The sequence below is a fragment of the Capra hircus genome, chromosome 13 (assembly GCF_001704415.2).
Source record: "Capra hircus breed San Clemente chromosome 13, ASM170441v1, whole genome shotgun sequence".
NCBI classification, from domain to species: Eukaryota; Metazoa; Chordata; class Mammalia; order Artiodactyla; family Bovidae; genus Capra; species Capra hircus.
The window spans coordinates 22,174,021-22,193,148 of NC_030820.1; the positions used below are offsets into that span (position 1 = coordinate 22,174,021).

The following is a 19,128-nucleotide window of genomic DNA, read 5'->3' on the forward strand; positions in this document are numbered from 1 at the left end:
CTAAAGGAAATCAGTCCCGAATATTCATTGGAAGGACTGATGCTGAAGCTCCAGTACTTTGGCCACCTAATGTGAAGAACGGACTCATTGGAAGAGACTCTAGTCCTGGGAAAGACTGAAGGCAGGAGGAGAAGAGGACCACAGAGGATGAGATGGTTGGATGGCATCACCGACTCAATGGACATGAGTTTGAGCAAGCTCCGTTTGGTGATGGACAGGAAAGCCTGGCGTGCTGCAGTCCATGGGGTTGCAGAGAGTCAGACATGACTGAGCCACTGAACTAAAGTAGTGGTGCTTTTGGGTTTGCTGACTTATTCCTTCATGAGAATGGGACATATTAGGCAAAAAGAAAGTCCAGGGAGCTCACTGCCATGTTGTTCCTTGGGTCCTGTGGTCCCTACTTAATTTATCTTCTTTCTACCTTTCAGAATGTATGTATTTTATTTTTAATGTCCACAGTTTTTGCTTGTACTTTTAGTAGGAGCGATTGGAAAAAAGTGTTTCTTTCTGTTCCATCCTTTCAGAAATTGAGGAAGCGTAGCCTTTGATTTCATTGTTGACTGTATTGGTTTTCCTGTTTTACATTACATTTGTTTCTGCTCTGATCTTTATTCTTTGCTCTTCTGTATTCATAAGGTATGAGATGAAGTCATTGATTTGAGTTATTTCTTTTGTAGTAAACAAGCACTTAGTGCTGTAAATTTCCCCTTCATTCATTGCTTTAAATTACCTTCCATAAGTTTTGGTAATTTTTTTTTTTTTTCCTGTTTCATTTACTTTAAAATGTTGCAGGGACTTCCGTGACTGTCCAGTGGTTAAGAATCTGTGCTCCTACTGCAGGGTACACAGTTTTGATCCCTGGTTGGGGAAATAAGATCCTGCATACTAAGTGTGGCCAAAAAAAAGTGTATATTTTCTCTTTTAATTTCTTCTTTGAGCTATTGTTTATTTAGAACTGTATTTGCATTCCAAATATTGAGATTTTTTCATCACTGATTATGGTCAGAGAAAATTCTATTTATGACTTAAAATCATTTAAATTTAAGAGATGTTTCCTTCTCTGAATATGATTGGTCTTGGTAAATGTTCCCTATGTCCTTGAACAGAATATTCTGCTAATTTGTATTAGTGCTCTATAAATGTCTTAATACCAGTTTGGTTGATGGAATTATTCTGGTTAATGATAGTGTTCAAGATTTCTATATCCTTACTGATTTTCTGTTCATTGGTTCTGTCAATTATTGAGAGAGGTTTGTGGAAATCTCCAAATATAATTGTGAAACTTTTCTTCTTATATTCTGTTAATTTTACTTTGTGTATTTTGAAGCTGTTTTTAGGTAAATAAATGTTTTGGATTTTTTATATCCTAATGAGTTAATAAAGCTTTATTTTTGAGAAATGATCATCTTTTTTTTCTGATAATATTGTTAATTTTTAAATTCTTCTTTATATGAAATTAATATAACCATTTCAGCTTTGCTTACTTCTGCAGTATGTAATATGTCCTTTTTTTCTAGCTGCTTTAAAGATATTATAGGGAATTTGATCTTAATAAGTTTTGGTTTACATTCTTCATATTGTTTGTTGTTAATGAAATACTTTAATCTCACTGTTTACAGTGTTCAGCAAATACGGAAAATGGTTGACATTTCTTCAAGTATATTTTCCTATACTTTCTGCTTTGTGGCTCCAGTTATAAGTGTATTTGGCTTCTTGAAGTTATCTCAAAGCTAATTTTACACTCTATTAATTTATTAAAAGTATTTTTTCCTGTGTTTCATTTTGGGTAGTAACTATTACTTGGTTTCACTGTAAATCTCATACTGTATGGTTTTCATTTTAGACCTTGTAATTTTCATCTCTAGAAGTCCGCTTTTTAAGAATTCTGTGATGTTACTACTAAACATATTTGTTTCTTCTAGGTCCTTGAACTTAGGGATTGTATTGATAATAATTGTTTGAAAAGCTTGTTGCTAATTCTGTATTGTTTCAAAATTGACATTTCACGGTCTGACTAGTTTTTGTTTTATTATGGAGTATAATTTCCTCCTTTTGTATATGTCTTGTAAGTTTTTTTTTTTTTTTACCTTTCAGTCATTGTGAAATTTATCTTTCTAGATTCTCTGTTTTATAGATTATGCCTAAAAATATTTTTGAACTTTTATTCTCTCACATGGTTAGACTATCGGAAAACATTTTGTCGCTTCTGGGTCTTGTTTTTATGTTTTGTTTGAATGGACAAGAGCTACGTTTAGCCACTTTCTGAGGCATTACCCTTCTCAGTACTCATGATGCAGTGTGAATTAGTAGGTTTTCTATTCTGGCTTTTGAGAACAGCCATTATTTGTATCCTTGTGTGAGTTCTGGGTGCTGTCACTTCAAAATGTTTTGGTGGTTCTTTCCCTGGCCTTGCATGGTTCTCTCACATGCAAGTGCTGATTAGTTACTCAACATACTCCAGGGTGAGCCTCTGTAGATCTCTTCATTTTTCTCTCTCTCCAGCTTTCTACTCAGTGCTGGTCTCCCTTGTGAGCTCTAGCCACCTTGACTTCCTTGGACTCCCAGCTCCATTTCCTCCACTTGGGGAGCCCACAGGTTCTGCCTGGGTTCCTTCTCCCTGGTCCACGGCCTGGAGACTTCTCAAGGCAGTAAGCTGGGCATATGTGTGGCTTGTGTTGTTTGTTTCTTGTCTCCAGGGATCACTGTCTTTCATTGCTTGTCTAAAGTCTTCACTACTGTTGTTTCATACATTTTGTTAGATTTTTGTTATTTCACACAGAAGGCTGAATCTGGTCTCTTTCTTTCCATCTTGACTGGAAGTGATGATAGTGTGGTTTTATTTTGCATATTCATATTGACCAGTGATACTGAGTACATTTTGTTTATTGACCATTCATGTGTTTCTCTTGTGAAGAATTTGTTCAGAGCTTTAGCCATTTTCCTTTCTCTCCTCCTCTGTCTACTTTTTTTGTGTTTTTTTTTTTTCCCCCCTTGTTTGCTTTGCAGAAGGTCCTTGTATGTCTTGGATACCCGTCCTTTGTTAGGTGAGTGTTTTGTAAGTACTTTCTCCAGGTCTGTCGTTTTCTGTTTCTTTTCTTAACTGTGCCTTTGGATGAGCAGAAATGTCTAAGTCTGATGAAGTCTAATTAGTTTTTTCTTTTATAGTTATTGCTTACTGTGAGCTAAGACAGTTTTGCCTAACCCTGAAGTCATGAAGGTAATTTCCTTTGTTTCCTCTAAAACCTTTTGTTTTTTTGCTAATTTATATTTAGGTCTGTGATACAGCTCAAAAAAAGTTTTGTAGGTTTTGTTTTTATATATGATTGTTTCTTCTTTTTATTGAGATGAGTCTCCTTTCCTCACTGGATTGCTTGAAACATCACATGGCTGCAGAAGTGGGCTCTATTTCAGAAATCTTGATTCTGTTACATTGATCTGTTTGTCCTTGTATCATTGCCACACTGTTTCAGTTATTTGTAACTTTATAGAAAGCCTTGAAATCAGATTTTTAAGCCCTTCAATCTTTAGTCTTTTTCTGGATTGCTTTGCTGAGTCCTTAGGACTTCCATATACAGTTTTAACATTGCTTTTGCGTTTCTGAAAAAGGCTGATGGGATTGTGACTGCAGTTGCTTTGATCTATAGATCAGTTTGAGGGGAACCGACATGTTGACAATGTTAGATATTCCTATTCATTAGCATGGCATATCTCTCCATTTATTTAGGTCATCTTTGTGTTTTTAAGAGCAGTATTTTGTAGTTTTCAGCCTTTGGATTTGCATGTCTTTGGTTTTTAAAGTTATCGTAATTTTTAAATATTTCATGTCACTTGATGTTATTGTAGGGGATGTTTTAAAGAATTCAGTCTCTAATTCTTAATATATGGAAATAGAATTGACTTATGTTTATTAATTTGTGTCATAAAACTTCGCTTAACTCACGTTGGTTCTGTGAGTTTTTTGTAGATAATGTAATTCCATTTTCTAATAGTGATCATGCCATAAAACTTTTTTACCTCTCTCCAATTTGGATTCTTTTTCTTTTCTTTACTTGTTGCATTCACTTAAATCTTGGTCCCATTCTTTGGGGAAAGCATTCAGTTTTACACCATTAATTATGTTAGCTGTAGACTTTTTATTGATTATCATTATCAGGTTGTTTTAAAATATAGGTTTTATTATTGCTTAAGATGGCAGGGAAGGCTAACAGATCTGGAGATGACTGCCATTGAAAAGGTAATTTGTTGTACTCAACAGAATTCCCCAGAGGAAACTAGGTATACTGTGACCTAGAAAGACACATTGCAAAACACCTTAGTTAGGATGCAGAGCCTTATGTTGGTTTCTGTGGGAAGGAATAGTTAGGGAGTTTGGTAATCAGGTTTAGGATTGTCTAGTTTGAATAATATCTAGGGCTCTGGGGAAGGGGGCTTGCCGTCTGATACTGGCCCTGGGGTGATTAGGGCAGGAGAAATAGATAGCCAGTGTAAAATAAACAGAAATGATTGGGGGTATGGGCTCCGAACTGGTTGGTTTGCATATGAAAGCAAGCTGGAGAGTTGTTTGCTGTCTCCAGGAATTTGCTAACCTTGGGAGGGGCAGCTCCCCAGGATCAGCAAGGCCCCCAAGTAGGAAAAATACAGAATGAAAGGTATGATTAACAGATTAAGATCTCATCTGTTCCTTGTTTTCTGACAACTTATGACATGAATGGATGTTGTTTTATTAAATGAAATTTATGCACCTGTTGAGATGATTATATGTTTTTTACGAAACTAATATGATGAGTCTCATTGTTTTATTTTCATTTGTTATATCAATCTCGTATTCCTGGGATAAATGCCACTTGGTCATAGTATATTATCTGTATATATATATATATATATGTATTTTTTTTTTTTTTGGCTAGGTTTAAATTGTTAATACTTTATTAAATTTTTTGCATCTGTGTACTTGACAGATGTTAGCCTGTAATTTTTTTTCTTTTTTTGGTATTGATGGTCTGGTATATTCATTGATATTTTTCGTGCTGAAATGTGATTTCAGAAGCAGTCTGTTTTTGTAAGTGTTTATGTGAGATTGATACAATTAATATTTGTTCCTTGGTGTTTGATGGAATTTACCAGTGAAAAAATCTGAGCCTGGATTTTATTTTGAGGAAAGATTTTGATAATGCATTCATCTTAAAGGGCTCTTCAGATTTTCTTTTATCTTGTAAATTTTGGTATTTTTCATGGCATTTTTTCATTTCATCTAAGTTGTTGACTTGGTTAGTGTAAAGTTAATAATTGTTTGTCTTTTAGTATCTATGGATTTTATAATGATAATTCCTTGTTTTCAGATATTGGTAATTTTGTATCTTTTAAATTAGTTTAGCTAAAAGTTTTATCAACTTTATTAATATTTCCAAAGGAATATCTTTAATGTTGAATTCAGTGTTTCTATTTCATTTTTTTCTGCTCTTTACTCTTCCTTTCTTCTTCTCACTTTGGGTTTAATTTGCATTTTTCTTTTATAGGTTCTTTGGGTAAAATCTTAGGTTGTTAATTTTATAGCTTTTCCCCCTAATGTAGTAAGGGAATATGCTTTGTATGATTTCATTCTTAAATCATTGTGTCTTCATTCATTTCATTTGTGACCCAGTACATGGTGTTTCATGGTGAAGGTGCTAAGGTCACCTGAAAGGAATGTGTTTTGTTGTGGTTTTAGAATAGCTCAGATTATGATTTTTGGGGGAGGAGGATCCTAATTTTGTCAATTGCTGAGACAGAGGTTAAAATATCTTACTACATTTGTGGAATTGTCTACTTTAATCCTTTACATGTGATGGGTTTTGCTATATGTATTTTGAAGGATTGTTATTAAGTGTACATTTATGATTATTCAGTTCAGTTCAGTCGCTCAGTCGTGTCCGACTCTTTGCGACCCCATGAATCGCAGCACACCAGGCCTCCCTGTCCATCACCAACTCCCAGAGTTCACTCAGACTCACGTCCATCGAGTCGGTGATGCCATCCAGCCATCTCATCCTCGGTCGTCCCCTTCTCCTCCTGCCCCCACTCCCTCCAGCATCAGAGTCTTTTCCAATGAGTCAACTCTTCGCATGAGGTGGCCAAAGTACTGGAGTTTCAGCTTCAGCATCATTCCCTCCAAAGAAATCCCAGGGCTGATCTCTTTCAGAATGGACTGGTTGGATCTCCTTGCAGTCCAAGGGACTCTCAAGAGTCTTCTCCAACACCACAGTTCAAAAGCATCAATTCTTCGGCGCTCAGCTTTCTTCACAGTCCAACTCTCACATCCATACATGACCACAGGAAAAACCATAGCCTTGACTAGACGGACCTTTGTCGGCAAAGTAATGTCTCTGCTCTTCAGTATGCTATCTAGGTTGGTCATAACTTTTCTTCCAAGGAATAAGTGTCTTTCAATTATGTCTTCATTATTTTGACACTTATTATGAAATGTCTCACATTATTGTCACTAATTTTCTTGGTCTTGGAATTTCTTTTGTCTGTGATGTTAAGTATAGCTACTGACTATTTTATACTTTTGATTTGTGTGGTGTATCACTTTAAAATTCATTTGTTTTCCGTCTGTTTGTGTCTCTATTTAGAGCATGTCTCTAGTAGATGATATGCAGTTGGGTTTTACTTTTATATCTGTGCCAGTACACTGTCTTTTAACTAGTCTCTTCAGGTTAGTCTCTTCATATTTAATGTACTTATATGATTGGGTTTACATTTATCATTTTATGAAGTTATTTTGTTTCATCTTTTTGAATATTACTTAAAAATAGCTCTAATGATATGTAATCTACATATCATAAAGTTCAGCCATTTAAAGTGTACAGCTCAGTAGTTTTCAGTATATTCACAGAATCGTGAAGCCTTCAACATTATCAATTTTGGAACATTTTCATCATTTCAAAAAGAAGCTGCTTTGTCCATTAGAAGCCAACTCCCCATTTTCCATTCTCTTAAATTCCAGCAACCACTAATCTGCTCTCTGTCTCTGTTCTGGATATTTCATATAGATGGAATCATACAATTTGAGACATTTTGTGAGTGGCGTTTTTTCTTTTAGCAAAATTTTTAAGGTTCACTCATGTTTTAGCATGTATCAGAACATTATTCCTTTTTATTGTTGAGTAACATTCCATTGTATCGATAATAGCCCATTTCATTTGTTTACTCATTAGTTAACGGGCATTTATGATTTATCTGTAGTTTGACCATTCTGAATAATGTTGTTTTGAGCATTTGCATACATTTTTTATATGTTCCATTTCTTTGGGGTGTGGAATTTTTGAGCCATGTGGTAACTGGTTTAACTTTTTGAGAAACTGCCAAAACAGCTGTACCGTTTTAAACTCTGATCAGTGTTCTATGAGGGTTCTAATTTCTCTACTTTCTTGCTAACAGGATTTACCTGTTATTGTTTATTTTTTGCTTTCAGCCTTCGATTTTAGGCTTCCTAGTGGTATATCATTGTGTTGATTTGTATTTGTTAAGTGTTTGTTAGACATCTTTTCATGGGCCTTTCTGGTTATTTACGTTTTCTTTGGAGAAATTTCTATTCGGGTTGTTGACACAATTTTTAATTGGGATATGCATCTTTTTTTTTTTTTTAAGTATTTATTTGTTTTGGCCATGCCATGTGCCATGCAGAATCTTAGTTCCCTGACCAAAAATCAAACCTGTGGCCTCTGCAGTGGAAGCATGGGGTCTTAACCACTGGACCTTCAGAGATTTTGAGCCCTGTATGTATTCTGGGTATAAATCCCTATGACGGACAGTAACTTGTCAGTATTCTTTTCTGTGGGATTTTTTACTTGATGGTATCATTTGGGGGATGAAAGTTTTTAGATTTGGAAAATTCCAGTTTATTATTTCTTTGGTTGCCTCTTCTTTTGGTGTTGTATCTAAGAAAACATTATTCAACACTAAGTCATGAAGAATTTGCTCCAGTTTTATTCTAAGAGTTTTACAGTGTTAGTTCTTACATTTAAGTGTATGATCTGTTTGGGTTACTTTTATATGTCATATGAGTAATGTGTCCAACTTAATTTTTTGCGTGTAGAGAAAAATTTTTAAGGTATCAGTTTTGTAGAGCTGTTTCTGTTTATGTCAGTTTTTTAGTGTTCCTCTGACAATTTCAATATATTTCCTTACCTTTTAATAGTCTTTATTTTAAAAATATTTATTTGGCTCTGTCAGATCTCAGTTGCATTACGTGGAATCTTTCATTGTGGCACACAGGTGCTAGAGTGCGGGCTCAGTAGTTGCAGTGCTTGGGTTTAGTTGCTCCGTGGCATTTGGGATCTTACTTCCCCCATCAGGGGTGGAACACGTGTCCCATGCATTGCATGGTGGATTCTTTTTTTTTTTAATTTATTTTTAATTGAAGGATAATTGTGTTACAGTATTGTTGGTTTCTGAGGTATAGCAGCATGAATCAGCCATAGGTATACATATGTCGTCTCCCTCTTGAACCTCCCTCCCACCCCATCCCACTCCTCTAGGTTGTCACAGAGCCCTGGTTTGAGTTCCCTGAGTCATACAGCAAATTCCCACTGGCTCTCTGTTTTACATATCTTAGTGTATATGTTTTCATGCTACCCTCTCCATTCGTTCCACCCTCTCCTACCCCTATCCCTGCCCCATGGCCACATGTCTCTGTAGAAAGGTTTATCAGTATCATGTTTCTAGATTCCATATGTCTGTGTTAATATTTTTCTGACTGACTTCATTCTGTATGTAGAAGGTAGATTCTTAACCACTGGACCACCAGGGGAGTCCCAATCTACTTAGTGTATGCACTTTTAGTTAGTATTGTATCACCTTTTGTAAAGCATAGAAATCTTATATAACTAGAGATTCTTGCACATCACATCACCTCTGTCCGTTATCACTTACACTGTTGTCGTATGTATTAGATCTGCTTGTTACAAACCGTACAAGACAGTATTACAATTTTTGCTTTCAATAATCATATGTACTTTTAAGAATTTAAGATCTAAAAGTCTGTTTTATTTACCCAAATATTTATCATTTATGGTGCTCTTCTTTGCCTGCTGAAGATGTGTGTTTTTCATCTAGTACCATTTCCCTTCATTCTGAAGAATTTCTTTTGGCCTTTATTGTAGTCCATATTCTCATGGTGAACTCTGTTCGCTCTTTATTACCTAAAAATATCTATTTCACCTTCATTTTGGAGTATATCTTAGTTAGAATTCCGGATTAACAGTTCTTTTTCTTCAAGCATTTTGATGATGTCTGTCTTACTATTTTGGCTTCCATTCATGATGAGAGATCAGCTATTACCTCAGTTATTGCCCTGTGTTTGATGTGTCATTTTCTCTTTCCTGCTTCTTTAAGACTTTTGCTTGCTTTTCAGCAAGCCATTTTGCTTGTTTGGGGTTCACTGTGGTTCTTGAATCCATAAATTTGTCTTTTATTAGAGGAAATTTTCATCCATTATTTTCCAAACTTTTCTTTGCTGTCATATTCTCATATTTGTACACCGCACCCCCCCTCCCCCCCCATTCCTGTTGCCTCCCGGTTCCAGGCCTTCGATTATACATGTTCACTTCAGACACTCAGTCGTGTCCGACTCTTTGCAACCCCATGGACTGCAGCATGCCAGGCTTCCCTGTCCATCACCGACTCCCAGAGCTTGCTCAGACTCATGTCGATTAAGTCGGTGATGCCATCCAACCATCTCATCCTCTGTCCCCTTCTCCTTCCTCCTTCAGTCTTTCCCAGCATCAGGGTCTTTTCCAACGAGTCTGTTCTTCACATCAGGTGGCCAAAGTATTGGAGCTTCAGCATCAGTCCTTCCAGTGAATATTCAGGACTGAGTTCCTTTAGGATTGACTGGTTTGATCACTTTGCAGTCCCAGTGACTCTCAGGAGTCTTCTCCAGCACCACAGTTCAAAAGCATCAATTCTTTGGTGCTCAGCTTTCTTTATAGTCCAACTCTTACATCCATACACGACTACTGGAAAAAACCATAGCTTTGACTAGACGGACCTTCGCCGGCAAAGTAATGTGTCTGCTTTTTAATGAGCTGTCTAGGTTGGTCATAGCTTTTCTTCCAAGGAGCAGGCGGCTTTTTAAATTTCATGGCTGCAGTCACCATCTGCAGTGATTTTGGAGCCTCCAAAAATAAAGTCTGTCACTGTTGCCATTGTTTCCCCATTTATTTGTCATGAAGTGATGGAGCCAGATGCCGTGATCTTAGTTTTCTGAATGTTGAGTTTTGAGCCAACTTTTTCATGCTCCTCTTTGACTTTTACCAAGAGGCTCTTCACTTGTTCTTTGCTTTCTACCATAAGTGTATATTATCTGCATATCTGAGGTTATTGATATTTCTCCCAGCAATCTTGATTCCAGCTTTTGCTTCATCCAGCCTGACATTTCGCATGATGTGCTCTGCATATAAGTTAAATAAGCAGGGTGACAATATACAGTCTTGACATAATCCTTTTCCTATTTGGAACCAGTCTGTTGTTCTATGTTCAGTTCTAACTGTTGTTTCTTGACCTGAATACAGATTTCTCAGGAGGCAGCTCATGTGGTCTGGAATCCCATCTCAGAATTTTCCACGGTTTGTTGTGATCCACACAGTCAAAGACTTTGGCACAGTCAATAAAGCAGAAATAGATGTTTTTCTGGAACTCTCTTGCTTTTTCTATGATCCAGTGGATGTTGGCAGTTTGATCTCTGGTTTCTCTGCCTTTTCTAAATCCAGCTTGAACATCTGGAAGTTCACAGTTCATGTACTGTTGAAGCCCGGCTTGGAGAATTTTGAGCATTACGTGACTAGCGTGCAAGATGAGTGAAATTGTGTGGTCGTTTGAACATCTTTGGCATTGCCTTTCTTTGGGTTGGGAATGAAAACTGACTTATCCCAGTCCTGTGGCCACTTCTGAATTTTCCAAATTTGCTAGTATATTGAGTGCAGCACTTTAAAAGATTCATCTTTTAGGATTTGAAACAGTTCAACTGTAATTCCGTCACCTCCACTAGCTTTGTTTGTAGTGATGCTTCCTAAGGCCCACTTGATTTCACATTCTAGGATGTCTGGCTCTAGGTGAGTGATCACACCATGGTGGTTATCTGGGTCATGAAGATGTTTTTTGCATAGTTCTTCTGTGTATTCTTGCCACCTCTTCTTAATATCTTCTGCTTCTGTTATGTTTGTACCATTTCTGTCCTTTATTGTGCCCATCTTTGCATGAAATATTCCCTTGGTATTATACATGTTAGGCTTCTTGATACTGTTTGTTAGGTCCCTGAGGGTCTTCATTTTTTCACTATATACTCTTTTTCAGATAGATTCTGTCTATTCATAAAGTAACTTCAGGTTCTTTGATTCTTGGCTTTGTCATCTTGATTCTGCTGTTAAACCCATCCAGTGAATTTTTCATTTCATGTTTTGTATTTTTAAGCTTCAGAATTTTTATTTACTTCAGTAGTTGTTTTTCTTTTGTTGAGATCTCATATTTCATTTACTCTAGGTATATTTTCACTTACCTCATAGGACTTAGTTATACTACCTATTACTGTAAAGCCTGATTCCAATGGCTAGGTCATTTTAGGATTGACTTTCATTGATTGCCTTTTATCTTGAGTATGATCAACCTGTTTTCTGATTCTTCACAGATTAGATAATTTGAATTGTTTGCTAGACACTATGAATATTTGTGGGAAGTCTGATTCTTATTAAATCATTTTGAAGAAATTGATACTGTTTTTATCAGGCACTTGAGTTGGTTGGACTTAAGCTGCCTACTAAATATTTTGAGCAAGTGCTTGAATTTCATTTCATTTCTTTTTTTTCCTTAACTGGATTCTAGTCTGCCCTTTACGTGGAGTGGTTGGCCCAAGGTCACTGGGAGATTTGGGCAGATTCTATACCTAAAAATTCAGGGGCTCTGCTCCTGGTTCTCTCCTCTTCTGGATTCAGATGTCACTTTCCTGAACTTCTGGTTCTTTAGATATTAAGACTGCAGAAGCCAATACAGGCTGACTGTGGCTTGTCTTCACACTAAAAGTCCCAGAAAAGGGGGAACTCTTCTTTCGCTGGTCCCTTCCAAGTTTTGACCTCTGGTGGGAAACCAGCATGTATCTGGCTGCTTATCCTGTGTAAGGGTTTGTTTCTTATAAACTTAGGCATTTTAGAAGTATAAATTTATTTTATCATGGATTTAAAAATATTTGGTATTTTTCAATTTATTGCAGTTTTTATCTCTTTTAGCATTAAGTGATTTCATCTTTGGCCAGCAGGAGCCTCTTTAGATTGCTTCAAATAGGTCCTTTTGACAGGGCTAAAGCAATCTTTTACAGCCTCTTGCTATTTAATAGAGCATCGTATTTAGGGCACACTTGACCTAGACCTGGAACCATCCACTTCTCTCAGGAGTCCTGGTTGCTTCAGGAAATGCTATTTGGAGACCCCAGCCTGGGAGATAGAGGTGTTTATTTCTACTGTGGTAGTCGATGAATCTTTCTAAAACACAAGAAAATAGGTTAATTTATATTTATTTTTTATCTTTTGCTTAAAAGAAGAAATAATGATGGTAAATGTTTTATCCAACAAAAAATGTTTCATGCCATAATTATATCTTTCATATAATATGAGACAGATCAAACTTAAAACTTGAATTTATCCTTCTTATTTAGCCTGTGCTTTTTCTTGGTTGCAATTATAGTCTTACTGCTTTTTGTATGTATAATGAATGGTGTTCACAATATGAGTAAACCAGTCTGTATAGCTGAATGGATTGTTATATAGTTACAGCTTCCTAAAGGTCAGTATTTTGGGTGAACTTGATTTAGTGAAGTATAGTGAGTTTTATGTATAAGTATAAAACTTTAAGTGTATGAGTTTAAGGCAATGGAAACCCACGCCAGTACTCTTGCCTGGAAAATTCCATGGATGGAGGAGCCTGGTAGGCTGCAGTCCATGGGGTCGCTAAGAGTCGGACACGACTGAGTGACTTCAGTTTCACTTTTCACTTTCATGCATTGGAGAAGGCAGTGGCAACCCACTCCAGTGCTCTTGCCTGGAGAATCCCAGGGACAGGGGAGCCAGGTGGGCTGCCATCTATGGGGTCACACAGAGTCGGACACAACTGAAGCGACTTAGCAGCATACTTTGGGAAAAAAGCTAATTTAAAGTAGAAAAAGTATTTGGAAATTGATGCCTACATTATAAAGATGGAAAATACTTGTATGCTTTCTTACTACACTACATGAAGTAAAATAGAAACAACCATCTTATATAATTTCTGTGTGTTTGGACCATATCAATTAAAATGTTCTCCTCCCTCACCCCCCCTTGGTAAAATGTGAGATTGTGGAATCCAAAAAATAAAACTAAAATGGGGAAAAAAGGGTAAGCTCCTGTGTGTGTGTGTGTGTGTGTGTTTGGGGGGGTCTCCTAATCATCTGTGTACCAGGATTTACTTATGTATTTTAATGGTTCAGTTCAGTCGCTCAGTCGTGTCCGACTCTTTGTGATGGCGTGAACCGCAGCACGCCAGACCTCCCTGTTGATCACCAACTCCCAGAGTTCACCCAAACTGATGTCCATCGAGTCGGTGATGCCATCCGGCCATCTCATCTCTGTCGCCCCTTTCTCCTCCTGCCCCCAATCCCTCCCAGCATCAGAGTCTTTTCCAATGAGTCAACTCTTCACTTGAGGTGGCCAAAGTACTGGAGTTCCAGCTTTAGCATCATTCCTTCCAAAGAACACCCAGGGCTGATCTTCAGAATGGACTGGTTGGATCTCCTTGCAGTCCAAGGGACTCTCAAGAGTCTTCTCCAACACCACAGTTCAAAATCATGAATTCTTTGGCGCTCAGCTTTCTTCACAGTCCAACTCTCACATCCATACATGACCACTGGAAAAACCATAGCCTTGACTAGACGGATCTTTGTTGGCAAAGTAATGTCTCTGCTTTTCAATATGCTACCTAGGTTGGTCATAACTTTCCTTCCAAGGAGTAAGCGTCTTTTAATTTCATGGCTGCAGTCACCATCTGCAGTGATTTTGGAGCTCCAAAAATAAAGTCTGACACTGCTTCCCCATCTATTTCCCATGAAGTGATGGGACCAGAGGCCATGATCTTCGTTTTCTGAATGTTGAGCTTTAAGCCAACTTTTTCACTCTCCACTTTCACTTTCATCAAGAGGCTTTTTAGTTCCTCTTTACTTTCTGCCATAAGGGTGGTGTCATCTGCATATCTGAGGTTATTGATATTTCTCCTGGCAGTCTTGATTCCAGCTTGTGCTTCTTCCAGTCCAGTGTTTTAACAGTACCTCTCACTAAATAAGAATACATCTGTGGAATTCTAGTAGTAACATGTATAGCTGTAGCCTACTGTGTGAAACTTTTCAGTTTGGATTGGTTTACTGTAGGCTCTAGAGTTTCTGTTGTCCTGAATCTGATCCTTTTTCCTTGAACTTAGGGTGGAGCCTCTAACTATAACTTCTTCTCTTTTCTTATTATCATTTTTTCTGTCAAGTCTCATATATCTCTGTTTTTACCTTTTTTGGGAAGACATAGGAATAGTGTTTTATTTATTAGCATGTAGTTTTCTCTTAAGAGTTTTCTACTCTGCACTTTTTTTTTTTTTGGCCACTCCATGCGGCATGTGGGACCTTAGTTTCCCAGCCAAGGATTGAACTGTGCCCCCTGAATTGTAGGTAGAATCTTAACCACTGGACTGCCAGGGAGGTCCTTTTCTGTGTATTTCTAAACTCACTTAAAATTTTTGTGAATATAGCGTTAGCTTCCTCACTGTTACACAGTTTAAATAAAAATTTTATAGTTATAAACAGCCATATAAAATATTTTTATGCATATATCTTTTCATGTCTTGAGATTAAAGCATATAAATAATATAAAGATCATTAAGATATGGTACTTAATAATTGCTGTTTTCTTATATTTCCTTTGACTCTCTGGAAGTGAATTAATTGAATCAGTATTTTTCTTGAAGCATATCGCTAAATTGTTCTCTAAAACAATTAGATTATAGTGCCATCAACAGTATATGAAAATAAATGTTCACTGCATTTTGAACATTACGGATTATTTTTTAAGAAAAGATTTATTAAATTAAGTGGGAAAAACGCCTATTCCATGTGACTTTTCTATTCATATTTATTTGGATATAAGTGAGGCTAAATGGTTTTTCGTTAATTAGCTACATCTACATTTTATTAAGGAGATCCAACCAGTCCATTCTAAAGGAGATCAGCCCTGAGTGTTCTTTGGAAGAAATGATGCTAAAGCTGAAACTCCAGTACTTTGGCCACCTCATGTGAAGAGTTGACTCATTGGGAAAGACTCTGATGCTGGGAGGGATTGGGGGCAGGAGGAGAAGGTCATGACAGAGGATGAGATAGTTGGATGGCATCATCAACTCAATGGACATGGGATTGGATGGACTCCAGGAGTTGATGATGGACAGGGAGGCCTGGTGTGCTGTGGTTAATGGGGTCGCAAAGAGTCAGACATGTCTGAGTGACTGAACAGAACTGAACTGATACCTGGTTGTTATAAATAGTACTGCTATTTATATTGCATTGGGTGTATGTATTTTTTTGAGTTTTTTTTCTGGATATATGCCCAGTCAGTGGTTGGATTGTTGGGTCATTTAGTAGCTCTATTTTTAGTTTTTTGGGAACCTCTGTTCTGTTTTCCTTAGTGGCTACACCAGTTTACATTCATACTAGCAGTGTAGGAGGGTTCCTTTTTCTCCATACCCTCTCCAGCCAGCTTGTATTATTTGTAGGCTTAAAAAAACCAACAAATCTTACTTGAGGGCTGCTTTCTTGTTGTGATGTGAGGGCTTCTCACTGTGGTGGCTTCTCTTGTCACAGAGAACAGACTCTAGGGTGCATGGGCTTCAGTAGTTGTGGTACCTGGGCTTGGTTGCCACATGGCAGTGGAATTTTGCCAGACAAGAGATTGAACCTGTGTCCCTAGCATTGGCAGGCAGATTCTCAATCACTGGACCACCAGGGAAGTCCTGTAGACTTTTTGATGATGGCCATTCTGACTACTGTGAAGCAATACCTCATTGTAATTTTTATTTGTGTTTCTCTGATAGTTCACAACATTCCCCCCCCTTTCTGTGCCACATTGCCAGGGATTGAACTGGGAGCCTCGGCACTGAAAGTGTGGAGTCCTAATCACTGGCCCCTCAGTGTTTCCTTATCATTTTTCTGTCTGGTTATCTGTCCATTGATGAAGTGGGGACTTGATGTCCCCTACTATTATTGTATTACTGTCAGTTTCTCTTCACCCATTAATATTTACCTTATGTATTCATATGTTCTGGTGTTGGTTGCATATACATGTATAGTTCTTTCATCTTCTTCAATTGATTCTATGATCATATGTAATGTTCTTTGTCTCTTGTAACAGTCTTTATAGTCTGTTTTGTCTGGTACAAGCATAGCTGACTTACCTTTAATTTTTGCATTTGCATGGAATAATACCTTTTTCCTCCCTCTCATTTTGTCTCTGTGTGATACAAGGAATGCTACTCTGACTTTTGATTTTTCCATTTGCTTAGAATACCCTTGTCCACCCTCTCACTTTGTGTGTGTCTCTATATCTGAAGGGAGTCTATTGCAGGCAGCATGTATGTGGGTCTTGTTTCTGTATCTATTCAGGCAGCCTTTTGGTTGGAGCATTTAGTTTGTTTACATTTAAGTTAATTATTGATATATGTGTTCTTATTGCCATTTTGTTAATTGTTTTGGATTTGTTTTGTTGGTCTTTTCCCCCATTCTTCTTCTTTTGTTTTCTTGTGGTTTGATGGCCTTTTTGGGTTATGTTTCTGGACTTCCCTGGTGTCTCAGATGTTAAAGAGTCTGCCTGCAATATGGGAGACCTGGGTTTGATCCCTAGGTTCGAAAGATTCCCTGGAGAAGGAAATGGCAACCCTCTCCAGTATTCTTGCCTGGGAAATCCCATGGACAGAGGAACCTGGCAGGCTACAGTCAATGGGGTGGCTGAGTTGGACAGGACTGAGTGACTAATAGGAAAAGGAATACATCAATGCTGAATACTGTCACCCTGCTTATTTAACTTATATGAAGAGTACATCATGAGAAACGCTGGGCTGGAAGAAGCACAAGCTGGAATCAAGATTGCCTGGAGAAATAGCAATAACCTCGGATATGCAGATGACACCACCCTTATGGCAGAAAGTGAAGAGGAACAGAAAGCCTCTTGAAAGTGAAAGAGGAGAGTGAAAAAGTTGGTTTAAAGCTCAACATTCAGAAAACGAAGATCATGGCATCTGGTCCCATCACTTCATGGGAAATAGATGGGGAAACAGTGGAAACAGTTTCAGACTTTATTTTTGGAGCTCCAAAATGACTGCAGATGGTGACTGCAGCCATGAAATTAAAAGACGCTTACTCCTTGGAACAGAAGTTATGACCAACCTAGATAGCATGTTGAAAAGGAGATGTTACTTTGCCAACAAAGATCCGTCTAGTCAAGGCTATGGTTTTTCCAGTGGTCATGTATGGATGTGAGAGTTGGACTGTGAAGAAAGCTGAGCGCCAAAGAATTCATGATTTTGAACTGTGGTGTTGGAGAAGACTCTTGAGAGTCCCTTGGACTGCAGGGAGATCAAACCAGTCCATTCTGAAGGAGATCAGCCCTGGGTGTTCTTTGGAAGGAATGATGCTAAAGCTGGAACTCCAGTACTTTGGCCACCTCATGCGAAGAGTTGACTCATTGGAAAAGACTCTGATGCTGGGAGGGATTGGGGGCAGGAGGAGAAAGGGGCGACAGAGATGAGATGGCCGGATGGCATCACTGACTCGATGGACATGAGTTTCGGTAAACTCTGGGAGTTGGTGATGGACAGGGAGGCCTGGTGTGCTGCGATTCATGGCGTCGCAAATAGTCGGACACAACTGAACAACTGAACTGAACTGAGTGACTAATACGTCCATACTTCCATATTTTGGGTTATGTTTGGATTCTCTTTTGTTTTTTATGTGTGTTGTCTATTACAGATTGTTGGTTTGCCGTTACCATGAGATTTTGGTATAGTGCTCTGTGTATATATATAGGATTGTTTTAAGTTGCTGACCTTTAAAGTTCAGTTCAGTTCAGTTCAGTCGCTCAGTCGTGTCCGACTCTTTGTTACCCCATAGACTGTAGCCTACCAGGGTCCTCCCTCCATGGGATTCTCCAGGCAAGAGTACTGGAGTGGGTTGCCATTTCCTTCTCCAGGGGATCTTCCTGACCCAAGGATCGAACCCAGGTCTCCCGCATTCCAGGCAAACGCTTTCACCTCTATGCCACCAGGGAAGCTGTGTACTGATTTACTGTTTTATCTTAACTTCCTGCTCTTTATTTTCCTTTGTAGCTCATTTATCTTAGGGTATTATATGGTTCAAACTGATAGCTTTTGGTGAATGCTGTTGGATTCGTCATTCCTGAAAATTTAGCTTTAATTTAGAAGAAAAATTTAGAAGAAAATGTGGCTTCAGGATCAGGGACCAGGCTTGACCATTCAGGGCTCTTGTGTAAAAGGACAGAGAAGGTTTCTGACATAGACATTAGAACCGGGTGGAGAGAGCCCTCCTGGCTAGTTTTAGCAAGGGAGGTAGATACTTTTTTGGTTATTACAGTAAATCAAAGAATGTCTCAAGGTTGTAAAGGTCTTACCAGACCCACTCCCACAATTTACATTTTAAGATAACAGGATTAGTCAGATGGTTCTTAAGAAGGAGAAACACGTCCTCAAGCAGGATACTTCGTTGTTATATAATCCTTAGTGCTGAGTTTAAGATGAGTTGTTTGTTGTGTAATCATTAGCTCTGGGCTTAAAGGAAAAAAAAAAAAAAAACCAACGTTTTATGTGACTAAGACTAAGGAATGTAGGAAATAAAATGTTTGTCCTTTTCTCCTCCTTTCGAGCCACAGAACCCTTTCTCCTCCTTGGGCACCCTGGACTTCTCATCAACCTACCTATGAATTGACTCTCAGAACCTCTTTGGAGAGTAAGGAAGGGTACAGATAATAAGTAGTTATATATGACTTTATGACTTTGAGGAATGTAAGACAGTGCCACTGAAAACTC

The 19,128-nt window shown here is 37.9% G+C and overlaps 1 protein-coding gene across 11 annotated transcripts in view; it reads left to right on the plus strand.

Moving 5' to 3' along the window:
- MLLT10 (myeloid/lymphoid or mixed-lineage leukemia; translocated to, 10) overlaps positions 1-19,128 on the plus strand; it is a 213,050-nt gene that overhangs the window by 29,461 nt on the left and 164,461 nt on the right. The window lies entirely within an intron of this gene.